The sequence below is a fragment of the Pelobates fuscus genome, chromosome 3 (assembly GCF_036172605.1).
Source record: "Pelobates fuscus isolate aPelFus1 chromosome 3, aPelFus1.pri, whole genome shotgun sequence".
NCBI classification, from domain to species: Eukaryota; Metazoa; Chordata; class Amphibia; order Anura; family Pelobatidae; genus Pelobates; species Pelobates fuscus.
The window spans coordinates 426,220,990-426,239,039 of record NC_086319.1 but is presented as its reverse complement, the minus strand read 5'-3'; positions in this window follow the sequence as shown (position 1 = coordinate 426,239,039).

Here is an 18,050-nt window from a genome sequence, read left to right as displayed (position 1 = left end):
GATATCATGCCCAATCTGGAGAAGGGACCCTCAGTTGTCGCTTTTGGGATGGGGCTCCCCCTGTCTTATGGGTTTCAGTTAACCTATACAATCTCCCTTATTCCCAGGACAGGAGCCCGGAATTCTGTGTGGGGAGGGGGTCGCAGGGTGGTCTGACCCATCCTCCTGGTGTCAGCATACTCGTCTGCTATGCGGGCAGCATTGGTCAAAGTGAGGGGTCGTCGATCCCGTACCTACTCTTGCAGTTCAGGTTGGAGTGCGAGCAGGAAGTAGGGAAGCAGGTGTTCTAGGAGGAAAGGCTGGAGTACCTCCTCTCCTGTGCTAGCTTGACACCCGTTAATCCAATGGGAAGCGGTGCGGTGCAGGGGGCATGCCCATTCCATATGCGCATCTCCCACTTTCTTTTTAGATTCCGGAAATCGCCGCCCATCAGCATCAGGGCTAACACTAACAGCATAGCGTGTGAGTAGAGCCTCCCTTACCAAGTGGTAATGGTTGATTTCCTCGTTGGGGATGGCTCGAAAAGCTTTTGATACTTTACCAGACAATTTGCCTGACGAAATGGTGACCCATTCCTCAGGGGGTACTTGATGTAAGGCACACTGCCTCTCAAAGTCCACAAGGTAGCCATCAATTTCTCCTTCGGTTTCCATGAACGACATGAATGCTGCGAACAGTACCTTCCGACGTTCAGCTCCAGGGGTAGGAGAAGCTGCAAACAATTATATGATGTTGGCACTCTGTACAGGAATTGGTGCAGGTATTGAGGTCACCCTCTCATGTATAATCCCTAAACGTATAATCAAATAATACAAAATATGCCGCACTCAAGTTAATGCAAAACATTTTTTATATTTGAATATTCTTCAAAGAAAAAAAAAATCTTACTCCATTCCTATATGGGAGAGGGGGGAAGGCTACCATATGTATAAAGCCTGTAGAACACCTGATCCTATGCCTGTTTGATAAGGTATACAAAAAACATTATGTGGAGATAAATCTATACATATATAACATTTAAATATCAACACAAGATACTCGGAATGGATTCACCCCCTGACTGATGTACGCAGCAATATATGCATAAACTGTCATAGGAAAACAAAAGATGAGACAAAATATATATCCCAATGTTCAGTCCACTAATAAAAGTGTATATGTGTAATCCATGTTGACAAAGGGAAAAATAAGGAAGGAAAAAAACAGTTTAGTGAAAAGATCAAAAAAATATTTTAGTCAATGGTATGCATAGCTGAAAAGTTTGGATTTACCCTCTATATGATGAATTAGTCCTGATCTAGTGAGTGGGTTTGTAACGGCTACCCAGGTAGTGTGAGGGTATCAGCCGTTGGAGACGTCCTTTTTCCAGGCAAGTTGCTGTGTAGTAGTGGAGTTGCTTATTCCCATCCACGAGATCCAAGTGAAGAGTCAGGCAGAGCTATTAAAAGAGCCAGGTGGTTATGCAGTAAATCCCCTTCCAAGAACGAGACGAGGCTACGTTTTGAAGGGTCAAGAAGAACTGAATTTTAATGGCATGCATTCTCCTTTTATGTGATGCTGCCCATGCAAGGGAGACACCTACATAATTAACACATTAACCAATAACAGACAAGGTACATACAACCCACACATCTCCTCCCCTCAGATAAACCTTTAACATAATTAACACGCACACATTTAGTTTTGGATGTACCCCAAATATCTGGGGTACATTCATAAATCCAGTATCCCCAGATAGCCCTAATCTGGGGGAGCAACATATGACAAATTCATTCTATTCGGTTAATGGGTTCGGGAGTTATGGAGCTTTAAAGTTTTGACCGACCGCACAGGCACACTAGCCGAAAATAGTTCCATGAGTTTTGGCCTTGCGGTCGGTCCTCGTTTGTGCGGTAAAAAGTCCCGAAAAGCTTGCCATCCGTGGATATCTTGAGGGTCGCTAGAATCCCTATATGTTGCATAGTCTTTCTACCGAACGGCAGGGCGGTCGGTAGTTTTAGCACGAATTTACGGTGCTATGGAGGTCTCAGCGGTGTTCGCCTACTCAAGTGTACGATTTTAGTTCCATACACTCGACTGCAAAACACCGCTGTTCGGGAGTTAAGATGGCCGCGAACACGTGTAAAAGTCCCGAAATGGCCACCCAGGAACTGAAACAAAGAGTTTGCATAAGAGTTGTTTGTGCCAATCAGGGGGGTAAATTACCACATAATTAGGTAGCAGGGTGGTCCGGTGTTCAGTAGTTTGCATTCGTATGATGAATGCTGAGTCCATACCGTATGGGTCGCATAAATAAACGAATGCTTGTAAAAGTCCCGAACTGTTATGATGAATAATTCCCACGAAACAGGTAAGCACCTTCAATTATATCCACGGTCTCTGTTCCTGTATATGTGCCCGGTTAGCTCTTAAAGGGCCGGTAGTAATAAATATTCCCAGGCATAAGGTAGTTGTAACGGATCACCTGGCACCCCGACTGGGTACCTCCGTTAAAGGATGCTCCTAGCGTTTCCTGAGGACTCCAAGCACTCTGGCAGACACCACAATCACCGAATCTGAGAAGCATATAAATCCTCTCAAGCCTCTGAATGCTGTAGACAGTTGAATAGGAACCATACGAATAGGTTTGCACTCCTAGCAGTCAAACTGAAACAGCATGCAATAAATCCTCCCCCAATAATGAGACGACACTTCACTTTGAGGATAAACAGGAACTCCAGATGTATTCACACACTGTCTTATAAAGGATTCTCCCATGCAAGGGAGGGATTTACAATACACCAATCACACAATGGTTACATCCCACAGATTCCCTCCCCTTAGCCTGAGAGGTAATCCAATTATACATACATTTTAAAACATACTTTTTAACCAACATTCATGTAACGGAATTATATATTATTGTAACAGAACCTTACAATCCCCTGAGCTCTGTGGAATAATCAAGGGAAAACATTGTATATCATCTGTTCGGTAGTTTGATTCGTTTCTTTATCAGTGTATTTCTACCGAACACCGGACCCCCTTGGTGTGTAATTAAGAAGTACTTTACCTCCCAGCTTGTTTCCAGCCATTCGCATAGTTCAGCACGAACTCCGTGTGTAAAATATAGGTGGCCGCCATTTCGGGACTTTACGCGTGTTCGCGGCCATCTTGCGCACGAACAGCGGTGTTTGCCTGTGAACGCATGGAACTAAAAACGGATACGCAAATAGGTGAACACCGCTGAGACCTCCATACACCCATAACTTCGTGCTGGAACTACCGAACAACTGGCCGTTTGATAGTTATACTTAAATTGCTATGGGGATTCCAGCGAACACCAAGATGACTGTGGATGGCAAGGATTTCGTGGAGTTTTAATACACGAACGGAGACCGACCGCAGGGCCAAAACTTATGGAACTCTTTTCGGCTTCAAAACCTGTGCTGTCGGTCAAAACTTCAAAGACCCATAACTCCCGAACCCCTCAACCGAATGAGCTGAAATTTGGACATGTTGTTCCCCTGAAGGAGAGCTATCAAGCGGTGCCTGTTTTTGGGGTACACCCAGAACTTGGGTAAAATTGTGCACGTTTTAATTATGTTATATGTTATCTGAGGGGAGGAGAAGTGGGGGTTGTACCTTGTATGTAATTGGTTATTTTCAACCTCCCCCTGGGTGTGTTCTATTTGTACCTGACTGTAATAGAAACCAGGCTGGGTGTGCCAACACCTCAGTTCTTCTTGACCCTTCAAAACGTAGCCTCGTCTCGTTCTTGAAAGGGAATTATATTGGATTGTTACTCTGCTCTTTTTACAGCTGAACCTGACTCTCACTCTGGATATCGTGAATGGGATTATACCAGCTTTACTTTGACACAGCAGCTTGCAGGGAAAAGGACGTCACCAACGGCTGATACCCTCTCACTACCAGGGTAGTCGTTACAATTCATAACTCTAAAACCATACATCCAATTCACATACAAATTACATATTCACAATCAATCCATTCAGGGGAACAACATATCAAAACATGGCATGAATCAGACCAGGGGTTCAGAAGTTAGTAAAATATATTTTGGGCCCTGGCTGGCACATGGCTATCTGGCCCAGACGGGTTTCAGAGTCTTCTACCCTGGAGATAATTGAGAAGTAATTCAATTATCTCCCAGGACAGAGACAAGACTCCATTATGCACATGGTGAGCACAAAGCATTAAAATACTATAAAATACACAAAGTCACATTTTATACATAAAACACAGACATGTCACATATCCCCAGATAGCTGGGATCTAAACGCACAAAACTACCGAATAGCGCTCAGACCCTATTCACACAGTTCAATTGCCATGGAGCCGAAGTCTTTAACTACACGAATGGGCTCAATGGCATAGCTATCTGGGTTAACACATTCACATAAAGTCGGGTCCATAGTCCAAAGGCAAGAGGCGGGCAAGCAGCCCCCTCCAAGGACACGTGGCAAGGTCGGTTTCGCCACAGTAGGGTTTTGTTACAGGGTTCATAGAAGATGGCCCTTGGAAGTAATAGTGGTGAGTAGATGGTCCTTGTGATCAAGCAGTTGTACTTGGTTCGGACAAAATATACAAGTACAGATGACAGTCCGGCTTGTAGTCATCCAGTAGCTGTATTGTGTTGAAGCAGGAATACAGGTGTTGTTAACCCTCGGGCTGTAGGCTGTGGATGGGCTGCATGCTCGGGACTATGTTGTCCCTTCGAAGGCCCTGGTGTGGAAACCAAACGAATGGGTTTAAATACACTTAAAAAGGGGCATCCATGTGATCCATTCACATGACGCTCCCTATGTTCGCATTCAGATGGGACTTCCGGGACGAGTCACGTGATAACATGCGTGACGTCACGGCGTCCCGCATGAGAGCGAATCCAAAGAAAAAAACTGTAGCGGTTACCCCGATGAGTAGAGGAGTTCCCCCCGCTAGAGGGTGTCCTTCTCCCGAGTGTGAGGGATATTCACAGCATTCCAGCAGTCATCCAAGTAGAGAAGCTCTTACAAGACTAGTGTAGACTGCTTTTATAGCAGTTTCCCCCAATAAGAGACAAGACTCTAGATTGAGGGTAAAGTAAGACGTCAAGGTTTAATGACACATACTGGTCTTTTATTCAGTTTTTCCCCACTAGCTGGACCTTGTGGGGCACAGGACATGAAATTCACAATCCAATAAAAACAGAGTTTCACACTTAAACACCCCAAGATACTGTACACAAGCCCTCCTCTCTGTTGGGAGATAATTGAGTTAATTACTGTATCAACTCAATTATCTCCAAACAAAAAATACAAGTTTTTACCCAATTTTGTAAACACCCCTGTAGCAGAGAGCTGGTCTCTCACAGCCTATTTCCTTTGGTAATCCAAGTAAGCATCAGGAACAAGTAATAAAAAGAGAATAATATCCACAGCAAAGTAAAATAATCCAAGAATATCCCATAACGTTTCCCAATGACTGGATGACACACAGCATCAGCATCAGAACTGAAGATTTATTTCACACACTCAGCTTGTAAACCTTTCTCCCATGCAAGGGAGACACCCACAATACTTAGTACAGTAACCAATCATGTGTACGTTACCTCCCACACATCTCTTCCCCTCAGCATGACACATAATCCCATTATACAGGACACATTTCTCCCTGTTTTCTGGATGTACCCCTAATACCAGAGGTACACCCCTAAATCTTACATCCTTGGTAACCCTGATCTGGGTGAGCAACATACTCAAAAATCACCCAGATCGGACCAGGGGTTCGGGAGTTACATGGATGTATTCATTTGACCGACCACACAGGAGGTAGTAGCCGAAATCAGTTCCATACATTCTGGCCTTGCGGTCGGTCTCCATTCGAGGAATGAAACACATGAAAATACCTGGTTACATAGACTGAGGTTGGATTCGTATGAATCCCCTTGTTCGTGGGATTCTTTCTACCGAACGGCGGGCCGTTCGGTAGTTTTTACACAAAATGATGGAAGTCTGGAGGTCTCAGTGGTGTTCGCGTAGTCGAGTGTCCGATTTGAGTTCCAGACACTCGACGACCAAACACCACTGGGCATTCATATGTTAAGATGGCCGCCGCCACGTGTTCGTATGCCGAATGGTGGCCACCCAGAGAACACATAGTACATTTCGTTGAATTGTCAATTACTGTATTGCAACATTGTTGCAAGGGGTAATTGGAGGCACACTTCACTCTGGGGAGGTCTGGTTGTTCGGTAGTTTGTTCGTATGTCGAACGGAGGAGTGTTACCGAACAACCAGCCGAATGCTGCATACACTAAGAATATACATAGCAGGAGAATTAACGAAACACATTTTAATACACTATTCTGCTGACAGCCCAATGCAATCCGCTACAACCCCAAAAACATATGGGAATCTCATAAAACCTATATCCACTGATAGCGGTTAGGCCGTGTAACAGAGGGGTTTCAACCGCAGGAGGGTGTCCTTTTCCCGATCAGTGAGGAGGATTCTCAGCATCCAGTCGTGTTCCAAGTGAAGAAGCTCTTAGAAGAGCTAGTGTGAATAACAGTATAGCGGTTACCCCCAATAAGAGACAGGACTCTAGATTGAGGGTGAAGTAGAACTGAGGTTTAATGGCAGGTACTCTCCTTTTATGCAGTGCTCCCATGCAAGGGAGACGCCCACAGACAATTAGACATTAACCAATCAGACAATGACCACAGATTCCCTCACCTCTGCTTGGGAGATAATTGATTTTCTTACTGTCTACTCAATTATCTCCAAGCTAAAACCTATACTTTTTTATGCATTTTTATAACTTTATGATTTTTCATCCTACAGAAATAAAATATTTTTATGATCAACACAACTTGGGGACAAACATATTCAAAATTCGTACAAATCCGTTCAGTGGTTCCAGAGATATTGAAAAGTCTCTTTGGACCGACCGCACGCCTGTTTGCATGCCCAAAACAGTTCCACAGATTCAGGCTGTGCGGTCGGTCTATTTCTGCCTTGAAAAATAACAAAGTCCCATCCGAAGGCGGCGTTCGAATAGTCGAACGCACTTCGACTTCTATCGAAGTGTCGAAGTAAAACGGGGTTAAGTTTCCGCGGTGGTCGTTAGTTGAGTGGCAGTCTATTTTACACAAAAAAGATGACAAGTCCCTTTCGAACGTGTGTTCGAATCTTCGAATGGGACTTAGTCTCCAGCCGCAGTGTCGAAGGGTAGGGGAAGGTACAGGTCAGCGGTGTTCGTTCAAATGTGTGGCTGATTTCCGTTCCAGGTATTTGACGGCACACACCGCTGACCGCGTTCAACTGCATTAAAATGGCCACCGCCACGTGTTCAATTTTCTAATGGCGGCCACTTCGACTACTTCGGCACTTCGGCTGTATCTGAAGTGCCATATCAAATGTACCCATTCTTTGCACAACACAGTTAAAGGGCCAGAAACCGTCTTTGTTCTTAGGTGCAGGGAATGTGGATGAAGGCAGGAAAACAAAAGGTAGAGGTTCCCAGGCAACATGGTAAGAGGCTGTTACAACATATATTACAGATCCAATGAAGATCGGTTCAGGGGTTCAAGAGTTAGTTGGAAGTCGCTTTTGACTGACCGCACGCACGTTTTCATGCCCAAAATATTTCCAGAGGATTAGGCTGTGCGGTCGGTCTCTTTCGTACAGTCAAAATCCATTAAAAGAGTCGAATGTGGCTGTTCGTACACATGAGCCTTGAATGTAACTGGTTCAGTACATTGTATCTAACGTACGGCGCTCCATTCGTGCATTAACTATCGAACAGAACGAGGAGTGGAAATCCCAGCGGTGTTCGTGCCGTCGAGTGTCCGATTTTAGTTCCATACACTCGACGACAAAACACCACTGGCTGCATTTGTATCCCAAGATGACCGCCACCAAGTGTTCGTGTGAATGAACTTAGAATGTTAGAGAGTTTGTGGTTTTTAGAGGTGTTAGTAAGGGCATTGGGGTTAACAAGCGCCACGCTCCATGTCTGGGTGGTCGGGCGTTCAGTAGATAATTCGCAATTCGAATGGCCATTAGCAAAATAAAGGTGAATCTTTTCCATACGAACTGTTGGACGAACAAAGAGTTTAAAAGTTTAAAATTCAGGAACAGAGGGTCTGTCACAAAAACGTAATTTACAATTGACAAAGATACCTCAAGGATATTGTAACGGATCGACGGGCACCCCAACAGGGTACCTCCGTTGATGGATGCTCCTAGCGCTTCCTGAGGACTCCAAGCACTGCAGCAGACACCACAACAACCGAACTGGAGCAGCATACGAATGCTCTCAAGCATATGAATGCTGTAAACAGCTGAACAGGAAAAGCATACAATTAGCTTACACTCCTGGCAATCAGCATACAATCCAATTCCCCCAATAACGAGACGACACTTCGTTTTGAGGTCAAGCAGAACTGACTGTAGTGGCACATACAGCCTCTTTTATTCCCAATCCACAAACTTAGTACTGCCCACAGGGTTTTACAGAGCAACCAATAACACACGTACAATACAGAAAACACTCCCAGCAATTATACACAAAATCCTCCCCTCTGCCTGTGATCTAATTATGGTAACCAATGGGTTAACATAATTATCACAAGCAGGAAAAATACAGTTTTTATATATGTACGATAACTTTAAAAAATATACATCCAATCTTCTTATTATTAATCAGCGTACTTGAAATATAAACATACTCAAAAATCATGCAAATCCTTCCATTAGTTCAAAAGTTAGCTGGAAGTCCTTTGTGACCGACCGCAGGCACATTTTCCTGCCCAAAACAGTTCCATGGATTTGGGCTGTGCGGTCGGTCAATTTCACACTGAAAACGGAACGGGGCCGTTCGTGCATTTAGCTTAGGATAGCAGTGAGTTCAAACTGCCGAACGCGGTAAGGGTCCGCGGTGTTCGTTGAAATGTGTAGCCGATTTCAGTTCCATGGATTTGGCTACACATACTGCTGACCTCGTTAGAATGAACAAAGATGGCCGCTGCCACGTGTTCATTTGTCGAATGGCGGCCACTTCGACTACTTCGGATGCATCCGAAATGCCAATTTAAAGCTGCAGAACTGCTCCAATACAATGTAAAGGGGCAGCAAGTCTTTTAAAATCCAATCTGCTAAAATATTCTTTAACAGGCAATATCTTCCAAGGGCCATATTCTTAAAGCGGCATTGTTCCCAAAAGTCACAGTATGTCCCCAGATGGTTCTTAAAGGGCCAGCAGTAGCATAATAAAATACAATATGCACAAATACTGTATTTAAAGGGTCAAATCTCCCAGGGGCCATAGTCAGCAGGCAGGAGGCGGGCAAACAGGCTTCTCCAATGCCCAGTGGCGAGGTTGGTTTCGCCACAGATATCAATTAACATTTTCTAGTGAACATCATGTACACCAAATGGATAATTGAACATAAAAATGCTACTCAATATAGGTGACAGAATGTTCCAGACTATATGTGTTAGTAACAAAATAATTACAGATGGGAGTTTTTGTAGATAAACTCAATACATAAAAATACAGGATGTAGAATAAATCATAACAGACAGTTATATCTCCCATGTAGTGATACCATATTATAAATGTAATATAATTGGACATAGAGGTGCTATTAAAAATAAATCAAAGGATACTCAAATAGAGGCTATATATTTTTTTAACAAACTAATTCCAGTAGAAATTGTTAAGGTCAGCAAAGTCCAAGTAAATGCTGATAACTAAAAAAATCTACACGATAATATAATCAAGTCAGGTACTGATTACTCTCACTGCAACTAACCATCAAGGGGAATCACTGAATAGTTGGTTCTAGATCCTGTTGTAGAATTATTAGGCCCCTTTAAATCTATACCCTTATATTTCTTTCTCATGCTCTCATAGTCTTATAAGAATGCTTTGTTCATAGAAATTGTGTGTCAGCAGGAAATGCTAGATTCCTGTTGAGTGAAACATTGTAGCAGATAGTCTTAATAAAATGTGAAGTTACTAAAAGCCGTGAGAAACTAACCTTGAGACTAACGTGCCAACTACTCAAAATGGCTGCTAAAGCCCCCCTCCCATCGAGTGAACTCCTCGTGCTAGCAAGATGGTGCTGGAATCTGGAGGAGCATTTCATGACGACAGTAATGACATAAGATGGTACACCCAGTAGGGAGGGAATTTAACTAACCACTTAACACCTAAACCAATTAATAATGTTTACTTGTTGTTATCTTGAATTTCTTTAGTGATGTAATTATGCCTTTATAAGGGTCTGCGCACCCACTTTTTAACAGATGCCATTAAATTTCCTGAAGTGCTTTCATTAACCTGAACCACGTGTCTCAGTGTGAATTTACTTCTGCGTGCATGCAACTTTATTACTTCTTATTTGGACAGGAGCAGATAGCCATTCAAACTTATTGGTTTGCATAAAAGAATCTATTACAATTTGGCTCACCAACGTGGGGCTCTGGGTTATGCCCTGCTAGGGCAGCCATCCAAGAAGACGCGGGGTGGATGAATCCTGGGGGAAGGAAGGAGTCTGATCACCTCTGAATACACGTTAGAGCTTGCTGCAGCACCTAGCCGGTATGTTTCCGCCCCTGTGATTGACCTGCCCCAGTGTCTGAGATTGGCTGCCGAGAGGACATCAAAGTCAGGTAATAGCTTGCCCAGAGACCCTACCGGTCCCTTACTTAGCTTGCCCAGAGACCCTACCGGTGCCTTACTTGTTAATACTTACTTTACCTGCAACTGTTGGCTATCTGTTACCTGGGTGTGTTTGCATTAGTATTGTAACGGAGCTCCGTGTACTCCGACCGAGTACCCTCCGTTGATGGATGCTCCTAGCGCTCTCAGAGGACTCCAAGCACTGCAGACGACACCACAACCACCGCAGGCTCCACAACCGCCGTAGCTTAACTGGAGCCGCGCCGTCTTCCTCCCACCCTGGATCGGCTTCTGTCCTCCAGGACCGTGTGGGGAAGACCTCTCCTCCAGGAGAGCGTATCCGGAACAAGCTCTTACAAGAGCTAAGTGATTAAGAGCTCAGGGGAATATGCAGCGCATAGCAATCCCCAGTGTGATATAGCAGTTCCCTCCAATAACGAGACAAGGCTACGTATTGAGGGTCAGAAGAGGTCTGAGGACTGGAACACCCAGCCTGCTTTTTATTAGGATCAGGTACATACAGGACACTCCCAGGGGGAGGATGAAATTGACCAATCACATGCATGGTAACACCCCCACGTCTCCTCCCCTCAGATAAACACATAACCTAATTAAAACATACATTATTTTACCCAAGTTCTGGATGTACCCCAAAAACAGGGGGTACAGCTTTAAATCTGGTATCCCCAAATAGCCCTTGTTCAGGGGAACAGTCTGTCCAAAAATCAGCCCATTCGGATGGATGGTTCGGGAGATACAGGGCTGCAAAGTTTTGACCGACCGCACAGACCAACTAGCCGAAAATAGTTCCATGAGTTTTGGCCTTGCGGTCGGTCTCCGTTCGCACGGTAAAATAGACGAAATTCTTGCCATCCATTCGCATCTTTGTGGTCGCTAGAATCCCCATACTAAGTTAAGTATAACTACCGAACGGCCGGTCGTTCGGTAGTTTCCGTGCGTATTTCTGGATGTCTGGAGGTCTTAGCGGTATTCGCCTGTTTGTGCTTCCGATTTCAGTTCCATGCGTTCACAGGCAAACACCGCTGTTCGCACGCAAGATGGCCGCGAACACGTGGAAAAGTCCCGAAATGGCGGCCACCTATTCAGAGCACAAAGAATTCGCATGAAATCATGCGAACGGCTGTATTCTCCAGTAATGTGATTCTTATGCAATCTATTCGCCTAAATCTCCTGGCTGTTAGGTTATATTAGTAGTCCAAACCTACAGCATAGATAAAGGGAAAAAGACAGTCTAATACAAGTCCATATGCCTGAATACAGGGTTTACAGTGCAATATAGTCCAGGACCATAGTCGCAGGGGAGGAGGCAGGCAAGCAGGCCTCTCCAGGACAAAGTGGCGAAGGGCACTTCGTCACACATCTCCCCTTTGGGGGGAAGACTAACCAGGCACCTGACCTTCTGTCGGTCAGTGCCTCCGTTAGTCGATCCACCAACCCACAATAAACAGATGTCCGAGTGGCCCCCCCACAACATCAAAGTACAGGAACAGCCCACCCACAACACACAGTCACTGCACCTGGGTATTTGGCTGTGGTAATGAGGCCACATGCCGAGGGTACTTGAAGGGCAGAGGCCAACTGCACTCTGCCCAGATGCCAGCTCTTCTGCTGGGGTAGCCTGCAGGACATCAGGCTCTGGACCAGGGACAAAGGTAGGGCAGAGGCCGACTGCGCTCTGTCCAGCTGCCAGCTCTTCCGCTGGGGTACTGAGACCATAATCCGGCTCAGTAGTTAAGGGAACCTGGACGTCAGGAGGGGTTAGCATCGCCTCCGTTAACCCTGGTGCCACGCTAGGAGTTAGCTGGGGAGGGGAATTTGTACTTACCCCCTCCTCTGGGTGTCCCGGTGAGGGTAGTTGGGGATCTGGAAAGGCTGTCCAGCATCCCTGTAGGTCGGGCACAGAGACCACGGTCCCATCTGCGCCGTCTGGAGGATTGGTGTCTCCCCTTGTTGGGGGAAGCTGCCGCTGGGGAGAGGGGGTGCTGTGCTCCTCTCCTGGAAACACAGGCTGCCGCTGGAGAGGGAGACCGCCTGTCTCCACTCCCTTACCATGGTCCTGTTGCTGTAGAGAGGGACCAACTGTCTCTGCTCTCTGTAGGACACACTGCTGCTGGGGGGGAAGAACGGCACCTTCGGCCCCCTGGGGTACACACTGCCGCTGGAGAGGGAGACCGCCTGTCTCCGCTCCCTTACCATGGTCCTGTTGCTGTAGAGAGGGACCAACTGTCTCTGCTCTCTGTAGGACATACTGCTGCTGGGGGGGGAAGGACGGCACCTTCGGCCCCCTGGGGTACACACTGCCGCTGGAGAGGGAGACCGCCTGTCTCCACTCCCTTACCATGGTCCTGTTGCTGTAGAGAGGGACCAACTGTCTCTGCTCTCTGTAGGACACACGGCTGCTGGGGGGGAAGGACGGCACCTTCGGCCCCCTGTAACTCACGCTGTTGTTGGGGCGCAGGGACGGAATACTTTGCCCGCACTGCCCGATATTCTGCTTCCATCTGCAGATACTCCGCCAGTTCTCTCCTCATTCTTGGTATCATTTCCTCGGTTAGAAGGGGCCCGTAGATAGCCAACCGCCGCTTCAGCATAGCGTCAAACTGTACGTGACTATACCAATAGTCCAGTTTTGCTGGGTGTTCCCAGGATGCTGTTCCTCGCCCTAGGGAAGCCATCCTGTTGTAGCCAGGGGCGCTGCCCAATGGCTAGCGTTGCCCTCAATTGTAACTCCAAACGTTACCAGTGTCTCTGAGCTGCTTCTCCTCGCACTAGGACGCCATCCCACCGCTGCCACCAATGTAACGGAGCTCCGTGTACTCCGACCGAGTACCCTCCGTTGATGGATGCTCCTAGCGCTCTCAGAGGACTCCAAGCACTGCAGACGACACCACAACCACCGCAGGCTCCACAACCGCCGTAGCTTAACTGGAGCCGCGCCGTCTTCCTCCCACCCTGGATCGGCTTCTGTCCTCCAGGACCGTGTGGGGAAGACCTCTCCTCCAGGAGAGCGTATCCGGAACAAGCTCTTACAAGAGCTAAGTGATTAAGAGCTCAGGGGAATATGCAGCGCATAGCAATCCCCAGTGTGATATAGCAGTTCCCTCCAATAACGAGACAAGGCTACGTATTGAGGGTCAGAAGAGGTCTGAGGACTGGAACACCCAGCCTGCTTTTTATTAGGATCAGGTACATACAGGACACTCCCAGGGGGAGGATGAAATTGACCAATCACATGCATGGTAACACCCCCACGTCTCCTCCCCTCAGATAAACACATAACCTAATTAAAACATACATTATTTTACCCAAGTTCTGGATGTACCCCAAAAACAGGGGGTACAGCTTTAAATCTGGTATCCCCAAATAGCCCTTGTTCAGGGGAACAGTCTGTCCAAAAATCAGCCCATTCGGATGGATGGTTCGGGAGATACAGGGCTGCAAAGTTTTGACCGACCGCACAGACCAACTAGCCGAAAATAGTTCCATGAGTTTTGGCCTTGCGGTCGGTCTCCGTTCGCACGGTAAAATAGACGAAATTCTTGCCATCCATTCGCATCTTTGTGGTCGCTAGAATCCCCATACTAAGTTAAGTATAACTACCGAACGGCCGGTCGTTCGGTAGTTTCCGTGCGTATTTCTGGATGTCTGGAGGTCTTAGCGGTATTCGCCTGTTTGTGCTTCCGATTTCAGTTCCATGCGTTCACAGGCAAACACCGCTGTTCGCACGCAAGATGGCCGCGAACACGTGGAAAAGTCCCGAAATGGCGGCCACCTATTCAGAGCACAAAGAATTCGCATGAAATCATGCGAACGGCTGTATTCTCCAGTAATGTGATTCTTATGCAATCTATTCGCCTAAATCTCCTGGCTGTTAGGTTATATTAGTAGTCCAAACCTACAGCATAGATAAAGGGAAAAAGACAGTCTAATACAAGTCCATATGCCTGAATACAGGGTTTACAGTGCAATATAGTCCAGGACCATAGTCGCAGGGGAGGAGGCAGGCAAGCAGGCCTCTCCAGGACAAAGTGGCGAAGGGCACTTCGTCACAAGTATGTCCTTAACTTAGTGCCCGGGTTGTGTAATTCCCTGTTTACCCCTTTTAGGAGCCGAGTTGCTACGGCAGGAAGGAAAAAGAGGAGGGGGGAATCTGTGGAGGTCAGTGTAGACTCACTGCTTCCTGGGGGTTTCCCATAGTGTCGCTTTGACAGCTTAGCTAGCCTCATTGGACATCACTTTACTCTGCTTGCTGTTTGCAGAGAGGTGGAACACTGCAGCCTCGAGCGCTGACGCTGGGAGTGTTCCGGTTTAACTTTTGTGGCAGGTGGTTTCGGGCAGGTATTGCTGTTTCCATCACCACGTGGTAGTGAGACTTGCGGGTGGGTCCGCAGGTGCACTACGGGTGTGAGAGAAGAGGTGGCTTCGGCCACACCAGTAAAGGAAAGGTATTATTGTTAAACTTATTTGAACTGTTGAACTTATTTGAACTGTGATGCATGCACTGTATTTACACTAAAGTGTTGTCTTGATTGCTTGTCATACAGATTCCTGTGCTTACTTTTATCTTACTCTCTGTACTATTTACACTTTCCCCTCCTATTTCTCTTTGTTGAGAGAAGTGATTGGTCACACACTTCTCGCCACGCTCCAATCCGCAGCTACCTCGGGTAGGCGGAATCAGTGACTAGTCTACGTTTTGGGAAAACGTACGTAGGAATTTATTCTTGCGTAGCAGTCGAGCACTGTAGACTTTCCTCTTCCGTTTTTCCTTTCCCTATATCTGGGACGCCTTATATAGGGAGGATGGGACCGAAATTAGGTAAACCCAATAAGGGTTGGTTAGCATGTGATTTGGTAGAAGATAGAGAAGGAGAAGAGATGGTTAAAAAGGTTGATAAAATTGCTAAAGTATGTGGAATTACCGTACCTCCGTGCGGTAGATTGCAGCCAGAGAGCTGGCGTAAGTTACTGACAGAAAAGAAAGGGAAGCTGTTGGACCATGATTTAGTCCGTACAGCAGAAGCCTGGTACAGAGTGGCAAAAGCTATTCAGCAAGAGGGATGGATTGAGGAAGAGGTTGATCACAAAGGTTTAAAATTGTTTGTGTACTATAAAAACTTTGTTGCCGTTAAGGTTTCCCAGCTGGTGCCCAGTTATGGTCCGCAAGATGTGGTCACTCCCAGCATCACGTCAGTAATGACTGAAATGCCGCTGCCCATGGCCCCCAACCCCTGGTCCCTTCCCTATCACTGCCCCCGTCTGCCCAGTCCTGAATGCTGATGGATCCATATTCTCCCCTCCATCAGTCCCACAGCTCCCATCATCCTCATCCCATCCCTTACCTCGCCCCTCTCCCTCCAGCCCATTTCACCCCTCCAATATGTCCTCCTCCCGCCCGTCCCGTGCTTCATCACCTATGTGAAGAAAAGAGACCTCAGCCGACCTTTTCTTCTATTTTTGTGTATTTTGTTTCCCTTTTCTGCCTATAGTGGATTATTCGTTCGGCAGTTTGCAACTACCGAACCCCGACCTCCCTCCTGGCTTGTTGTGATCTGAAGCGCCGACAATTGAGTGTTCCCTGGGTGGCCGCTGTTCGTATAGCCGAACGCCACGAGGAAAAGAAAACGGCGGCCATCTTGTTCGCACGAGGCGAGTCTTGGTCGTTGAGTGTCTGGAACTAAAATCGGACACTCGACCGTGCGAAGTACCGCTGAAAACTACCGAACGCCCGCTTCTCCTACTTGCCGAACACCCAGAAGAGCGGCCTTCGGTAGTTATGTTCGTATGGACCAGGGGAACAATCGCTCCTATGAGCCAGGAGGGTATCTTCGGTATTTTGACCGCTTTCGCCCTTTTCTCCAATTGACCGACCACACACACTGAATTCGTGGAACTGTTTTGGGCAGGAGCCTCGTGTGTGGTCGGTAAAACAAGACTTCCATACTTTTCAAGAACCCCTGAACCGATCTGGGTGAAATTTGGATATGTTTGCCTCCCAGATCGGGGCTATCAGGGGATATGTATTTTGTGGGGATACCTTGTGGGGAAAGGGGTGTTCCAATGTTTGGGTAAAATGTGTGCCCTCTGCCTGGAGATAATTGATTTACCCCTTAACTTATCTCACTATCTTCCAGGCAGAGGGAGGGCGTGTATTAAGAAAATACTGTACAGTGATCGGTGATATGTTTGTTTGTTTTGGGAGGTCCTCTTGCATGAGGATCCCCCATAAAAGCCCGCCTGTTTCAATAAAAGTTAGTTCTGTTACACCCTTCATGAAGTCTTGGCTCATGTTTGGGGAAAGAATATTCTAACTACTGGGAAAGATTGTCTGGAAGCTGTATTCATCTCTACCCCCTGCTGGAGCTATAATCACTTATAGTCAGCAGCTGGAAAAGGAACAAGGGACCGCAGTACCATCACCCCTGCAGGTCCTAACAACTGGTGGCAAGCGACGGGATTGAATGGAACGCAGAGAGACAACTGGTGAATGGCCCAGCAGTACGAGAAACTAAAAAAGACGATGCTACAAGATCTACTGGAAGCCCGAGGGCAGGTGGCAAGCAACAAAAGAAAAGCTACCCTCATAGCAGAACTAATGGAGGGCGACCAAACCAGCAGCAGAGCGGACGTCAGCCGAGAGGAAGCGGAATTCCAACAGAAGGTGATGTGGAGGATAAATTTATATGGGCCGAACCCCCCACCTGAGGCGATAACGCAGATCCTGGCACAAGTGAACGCAGAACGCAGTGCCCTACAGGCCAGCTTGAACCAAGCAGACAGCGCATCCCTAACAGGATCTATAAATGGAGGGCAGCGGAGAAAAATTAACTATGCTGCATTCAAAAGCTTTGCGGACGGAGAAACAGAGATTGACGCACATCTACAGGATTTTGAACGTCAATGCTCTTTGGAGGGTCTGGAATCGGAGCAGTGGGCATCGATCTTAAGCAGCAAGCTCACAGGCCGTGCAGCCGAGGCCTACAGAGCAGTTCCTGACACAGCCATACATGACTATGCCAAGGTAAAGGAAATTCTGCTAGCTAGATATGCCGTGACCCCAGAGACTTACAGAAAGACATTTCGGGCCTTACAGAAAGGGCCGAGACTCCTACACTGAGTGGGCTTTTAGGCTGTATCGAGCAGCCCAAAACTGGATACAAGGCTGCCTGGCCACCACATTGGAAGAGGTACTACAACTCTTCTTACTTGAACATTTTTTTGAGCACACCCCGACAGACACCAGGGATTGGGTCAGAGACCATCGAAGCCGCAGCCAAGCTGGCGGACGAGCATCATGAAGGCCGAAAGGGGGAAGCTAGTGGGAACCGTCCTCTGGTAAGGTCCAGTGCTCCAACACC